This window comes from Lepisosteus platostomus, chromosome 5 (genome assembly GCF_059453375.1).
Source record: "Lepisosteus platostomus isolate fLepPlt1 chromosome 5, fLepPlt1.hap1, whole genome shotgun sequence".
In the NCBI taxonomy this organism is placed as follows: domain Eukaryota; kingdom Metazoa; phylum Chordata; class Actinopteri; order Semionotiformes; family Lepisosteidae; genus Lepisosteus; species Lepisosteus platostomus.
The window spans coordinates 32,680,118-32,687,097 of NC_142615.1; the positions used below are offsets into that span (position 1 = coordinate 32,680,118).

At 42.0% G+C, this 6,980-nt stretch overlaps 1 pseudogene; it reads right to left on the reverse strand.

Moving 5' to 3' along the window:
• Positions 1-3,243: 3,243 nt before the first annotated feature.
• LOC148665624 (uncharacterized) lies at positions 3,244-6,749 on the reverse strand (annotated as a pseudogene).
• Positions 6,750-6,980: the final 231 nt, after the last annotated feature.

Here is a 6,980-nt window from a genome sequence, read left to right on the forward strand (position 1 = left end):
ACGAGGAAAACGGAGAAACTACTTAGCAAAAACATAACGGACAGAAAAAAGCTTCGTAAACACGTGAATGTGATTAGCAGCAGTAAGGTATGCATTCAAATGTTTAAGGCTGATTTATAAAAGGTGCAGCACAATGCAGTTTCTGAGAATTCGCGGGTTTTTATGCTGCTTGGACTTCTTTCAAGCCTATGAAGTGACCCCCGTTTTATTTTCATTTTCAAACTTCAGAACCGAATAACAAAAAGGTTTCATACTGTATGTGACAGCATTCCGTTGCACATACCGTTTCCACGATGTATTCAGCGACGGGAATGAAATATTTTAGTGCTGGCTCAAATGCGAGGAATTTCAGAAAAACCCGGAAAAGCAACGCTTGCAGTAAATGACAAATTTAAAGCGTGTAGTCAGCATGACCAGAACAACGCAATGCTCTGTAAAAACGATCTGAAGCCGCAATTACTCTTTTATCTCGGGCAGTTCATTCCGATATGATGTTTCCGCAGAATAAATGAAATGCCGAACTCCAAACATGTTGTTGCCATTATTGTTACTCCTGCTTCTGTAGTTTTAAGCTTTAATCAGTGGGTATGTAATGTTGTAAAGGGGCTGGACTACTTTGTTCAGTCCAAATTCCATTATGTGAATTTATGTTTTTTTTAATATAAGCATTAACAACACAATGCGTGCTCAAAAACCCTTACTTATTAGCTTAAGAAGCGGCATTGTTTTGACAAAGTGTGGTATTCGAATAGTAAATGCTGAAGTGTTTAATACTTGCTTGTGAGCCTTAGATAAATTGCCTGCTGCAATTTCAGCAAGTGGAGTTCTGCTCAGCTGCCTGTAGTACACATTGCTGATTCCTTTTGTGAGGGCACGGGCAATCTTTCAACGATAAGGCTGGCGTGCCTGTCGAAATTTTGTTTCCCTTTCACTGTGTTGTAATTGCCCTACTCGTACAACATCAATTGTACATTACAGGAACTGAAGGTACTGAACTGAAGGTACTGAAGGTAGGAACTGAAAGTACAGACTGCTTTAATCATTAGAATTCTCTTTCCTGATGTATTGGTATTTGAAGGCTATTGACAGCAAGGATTTATCTTCCTGAACTTGCTATATAAGATATGGGTCCATGGTTATCTTAGTTTAGATGTACCTTTAAGAGGTGGTATTTTTCTCCATTGTTCAGCCTTTAGACATACTTTGAAAGTTTTAGGCACAGACAATCTTTCTTAATCCCCTTTTATCCTGAGGTGACGTCCCAGACAAGCTTGCCCCCTGGGAATATTCACTGTGCTCTTCAGGCTTTTTTTCTGATTCTACACAGATTTTTTTTCTCCCTCTAACATGTCACCACTGTCTGTGCTGCCTGTGCATCGTCTGTATCTTCTGATGAACTTCTGAGCTCTGTGTCGCCTTCCAAACTACATCCCTCACATTGACTTGAAATATTGACTATAGATTGTGTACTGTCATCTGGTTTGGAATCCCTACCAATACTCACCCCCTTCTGCGCCCTAAGCACTTGGGTTCTTACTTTTTATCTATCTTCATGCCAAATCACTGATATCCATTTCCTGTTGCTGGAGCAATCCTCTCCAAGGACTCTGTTTGACAGTGTTGACCACATATTGTCATGCCACCTATTTTTTTTTTCTATCTTAGAAAACTTCAGAAATTCTTTGATCACATTCCCTACTCCACCAACCCTTGACCACAGGTCTGGCCTCCTACACCTCTGTCCTTCTTTAACATGTGCCATTGCCAACAATCTGAAAAATAGAAAACACAGCTGAATGAAGTGGAAACATAAGTGAAATTCAACTCCCACTGGATGTTAATAGTGTAGGAGTGCGACAGATGTACAAGTCCATTAAATGTTTTTATTTCTGTGCTTAATTTTACGGGCCCTATATTTTGATATAGCATCAATCACAAAACGGCATTCTGTCACTGTCACAACAACCGGGGATCAACTCACAAAAGAACTTACCAGTACCAGCAGCGGGTTAATAATAACATGTGTTAATCCATCAGCACACGCTCTGCAGCTCTTTTTTAACCATCCAAACCCTGCTACTGCTACAAACAATTCCTGCTACTCAGTATTGAGTCTTCTCTTTGAGAGCTCTACCTCGCGTTTACTCTGAATCTTGCTTACTGGTTACTGAACTCCCTTTTGCCTCTCGACCTTGGACCTCATCTGACGTTCTGGATTGTTCGACTGTCTCAATAATTACTTGCTCCTGCATCTGCACAGGATCTGCATACCTTTTCACTGAGGATTCCTGATAGTCACCACGTAAACAAAACTAGAAAAGAACTACGTGTTTCTTAAACTTACCCCCAAATTTAAAAAAAGTCAACATATCTGGGTTGTGTGTGCAAGATTTTTAAAAACTGCAAAGTTTGTGTAGGTATGATTGTAAAAAATCAAATCATAACTGAAGAAGGCTCCATGGTCAAAACATTGTGTTTTTCTTTCTTCTTTTTTCAGCATGGAATAAACCTATTACGTGTTCCTTGGAGATTACCATGTGCCAATAAGATATGATCACTGTATTGACCATATACAATTTCTTGCATTAGGAATTCCTATTTTGCATACCTCAGCTTGCTCTCCATGAACACACAGACAGGGAGTGAAGCTGGGGGTCAGAGTGCAGGGTTAGCCATTTATACGGGACCCCTGGAGCAGTTGGGGTTAAGGGCCTTGTTCAGGAGCCCAACGGAGTAGGATTCCTCTGCTGACCGTGGGATGTAAACCAGCAACCTTCCAGGCACAGTTGCAGATCCTTAGCCACAGAGCCACCGCTCCACCTAATGTGCCAATTCTTTAAAAAGTCCCCAAAAATGCAAATTTATTTTTAAAAATAGCTGTTGTAAATAACATCAGTGGCTATTGAAGAGTACATACAAAACAGAGACAAGTTAATAAACTTGGAATGACTACTTACAGCTCTGGAAAGACCGAAGATAGTGTTTCCGGTTGTTAAGGAACAAGTAATAGATTTATTCCATGCTGAAAAAAAGAAGAGAGAAAACATTTCAGCCGTGGAGCCTTCTTCAGGTGTGAGAGAGACAAGGCAGTAAGCAAAGGTAATATAGTGGGAGAACAAAGGCTGGGAGGGAGGAGGGGTGAGAGGCAGGAGCAGGGGACAGAAAGAGAGGCCAATCAAGAGATATGAAGTTAGAATAGGTGTTGAGAGGTGTGAAATGAATATACCAATGAATGGAGAAAATTTAGTAGATCAGTCTGTCGTTTAGAGAAGGGGGAGGTGTGATCCTAGCTGCAGGATAAGTTTGGTTTCGGTAGTCTTTCTAACGTATGAGTTCAGAAAACCATTTTTGAGAAAACAGACGGAGAGATTAGAGTGGTCGTGGCCATCAGAGGTGAAATGAGAAACAATGGGCTTGGAGAGATCTTTAATCTTCACAGCCCTGACATGTTCTCTGAAGCGGTCTCCAAGTCTCCTTCATGTTTCTCCAATGTAGAGAGAAACTGGGCATTTACTACAAGAGATACAGTAAATAAGGTTGCTGGAGGTACAAGATGCCATCTGGGTGATCCAGAATTGTCCTGAGGGGCCTTGAATGAGTGTGGTGTTGGATGTATACTTGCAGGTGATACAGTGAGCTCTGTTGCAAGGGAAAGTGTCTGGTGTGGATGGTTGCTGAGGGCGGTCAAGGGAGCTGTGAACAAGAAGGTTGCGCAGATTAGGTGATTGGCGATATGAGATGATGGGGCGGTCAGAAAAGAGGGCCCCAATGGAGGGATCATCGTGTAGGATGGAAAAGTTGTCGTTTACAGTCCTGGGGATAGGAAGTGTGTCAGGGTGGTAGGGAAGCACCAAAGGAATGCAGTTGTTACTGCAGGAGTTCCTGATTTGGTTGATGGTCCGAGGGGTGTTTTTGGCTCGGACAAGGGCCCCGTCAATAACATTGCTGGGGTATCCTCTGTTGATCAAAAGGGAGTACATTTTGAGGACTTGGTTCTCAAAGTCAATGTCGTCCCTGCATAGTCATTGTAGCCGAAGGAACTGTGAAAAAGGGAGAGAGTTTTTAGTATGTTTGGGGTGAAATGAGTTATACAAGAGATAGCTGTGTGAATCCATGGGTTTGTAATAAACTGAAGTGGAGAGTCTGGGGTAGTTGATGTCTAGAAACGGAAGAGTAGTGGAAGATATGTTAACCGTATATTTGAGGGACGGGTGGAAGTTGGTGAAATGGTGCAGGAAGCACTTAAGCTGATCGTCGGAGCATATGGCGGCACCGACGCAGTCATCAATATATCGCTTGTAGAGGTCAGGGACATAGCCAGTGTAGGAAGCGAAGAAGCGTTCTTCTACCCAGCCAACAAAGATATTGGCATAGCTGGGTCCCATTCTGGTGCCCATGGCAACTCCACTCACCTGTTGGTAAAAAAGATTGAAGGAGAATGTATTCCATGTGAGAACCAGTGTTTCTGGTTATTGTCCTTTAATTGATCTGCCACCAAAACATTAATCCTCAACAGTCAAACAAGTCCATGTGATGAAAACCCTTATGCTCTTTTATGTTTTGTTATGGATTGTGCATCTGTACTAATTTTTTCCCCCTCACTCATCAGCTTTTGGATGACCGATTCTGACCACTGTATAAGATCAGAAGCAATTGAAGAAAAGGGCTCTTTTCTGCTTATTTAACACGCTCCTAATGCAAACACATTATGAGTGCAATGGAAAGGTTGCACCCAATGGGATCAAGCAATTTAAAACATATGTTCAGGGGACAGGAAAGTTGTTATAGAGATGAATGGTATTCATGAAACAATATTGCAAAAAACTTTGCCAAAAGTCACAACCCATTTAACATTCATCAGACAGGTTGAATCAGTTGGATATCTTTTAGATTCAAAATGCACTCAACGGCTGTATAATGCAAGCTCAAGAGTCAAAAGAACAGTAGGGAACAACAATCAACAGCCATGTGATCTTGTGAATGATCTATCATACACCCTTGAAATTATGTTACAGATTTGGAAGTTTGCACAGCTTGTAACTCCTTTCTAACTCCATGAGACACACAGACAGGGATAGAAGCTGGGGGTCAGAGCACAGGGTCAGCCACTGTGCTCTTGTGCCAAACAGGTCATACAAAGACTGCCATTCCTAATATCTTTCCCTGAACCTGCGCATCACTTCCTCACCTTCCAGAAGCAAAATATCGAGCTTCCACACACCCTTCCCCACAGTAACAGCCGTTGGAATAGAAAGTGTACATGACAGTAAACAATGGTCAGAGAAACAATGGTCAGGGGTTAAGCCTGCAGTCGTGAAAGTAAAATCAAGTATCAAAACAAAATCTATGCATGAGGCTTGGGTCCCATTAGACTTGTACCATGTGAAATCTGCCCTCCCCTGACTATGAAGTTTGAAGCCATCTTTCAGTTTAAAATCTTTACATGTTTGCAATAATATTGATGAAGTATGAAATTGGACCCATCTCTCGCCCTTCATTCTGCCTTCTCTTTCTAAAAGGCAATTCAAATCCCCAGCTAAAACCACTGGTTCCCATCCCAATAAATATACTCAATTCCTGAATTAGGACATATCCATCATGTGAGCAACAATATATATTTAAGAGTTTAAATTAGACATTCATGAAACCCAGATACACCACCAGTGCTCTCGCTGGTTTCACTACAAGGTGCTGACATACCTCTACCTACTATACAGGCCTTTTTCCACCCTTTGCTTTCTTTCTCTCCTCCTCCACCACCCCCACTATCCACAGGACAGTTCTCCATCTGCCCTCCTTGAGTCACCGGTTCTAAAGCTTGGTCAGTAGGATTACATATATTGGAGAGATGTAAATCTTTCTGCATCATTATCATTCTCTTCTACCCCATCCTCACTCCCTTCACTCCATTCTGAACCCTCGCTCTCCTTTTCACCACTTTCTTCAACCTCAACCACATCCAGTTCCTGATCTATAACCACTGCTCCAGCCCTAAAATGCTTCTTCAAACTGTTTTTGCATTTTTGTTCTATTTGCAAAGGAAATTGGACAGCCTTTAAACACATGACCTTCACACTCACAGATATTGCATTTCCTCACTCTTGTATATTCATGTCCAATTTCCTTGCACTTACCACACACCACCTTTGTAATGGCATCCACAAAGTGACCCAGCTCCCCACACCTCCTGCACAGTTTTGGCTGCCCTTGGTACAACACAAGGCCTCTATTTTCACCTAATCCATTCAGAGAAGGAATGTGTTTAAATCCACCATAACCATTTTTATCTCCATGCAATGAAACAGGTACTCTCCATGCACAGTTCCAGATGCCATCATCATCCCAGACTTTCTGAGGCACACCTTTCACTAAACAATACTTAGACAACCATGTCACAATATCTTCCATCATCACCATCTCATTAAATATGCAAACAATCATAGTCCTATTGGAAAGATCCATCAGCTTCTGCCATTTAAACATTCTAGTCAGGCCCACATCTTTTTTCTCTTCTTCTTCCAAAATTCTTCCAGTAACTTTGCCGATTTGAAACTGATGTCAAAACCAATTCCCTTCTGCAAAGTAATTAAGCAATTGACATCTAATGCCCTAATCCTTAACTCTTTCTGTAATACCTTCCTTGAAAAGTCCAACCGTGAAATATCACCCGAGTGAGCTGAACCCTCACCACCCTTATACACCAAATGTGCGCAAAAGTAACGGCGCATGCCGACTCTACAGGCCGCCATAGCCGTTACAAATGTGTCAAAAGCAAACTAAACCTAAACCGAAACCCTAATCCCTTAATCAAACACTTATACAAAAACTCCACTCTCGACTTCTGGGTTTAACCCTTTACATCTCCAACACTGGTTAGAGACTCAGTGTGTCCCAGGCTCAGCGGTTATATAGGACAGGACTCGGCGAGCTGCAGGTGAAACTCGTTGTTCTGTGCTCCCCGTGCGGAATGCGCGTGTCCT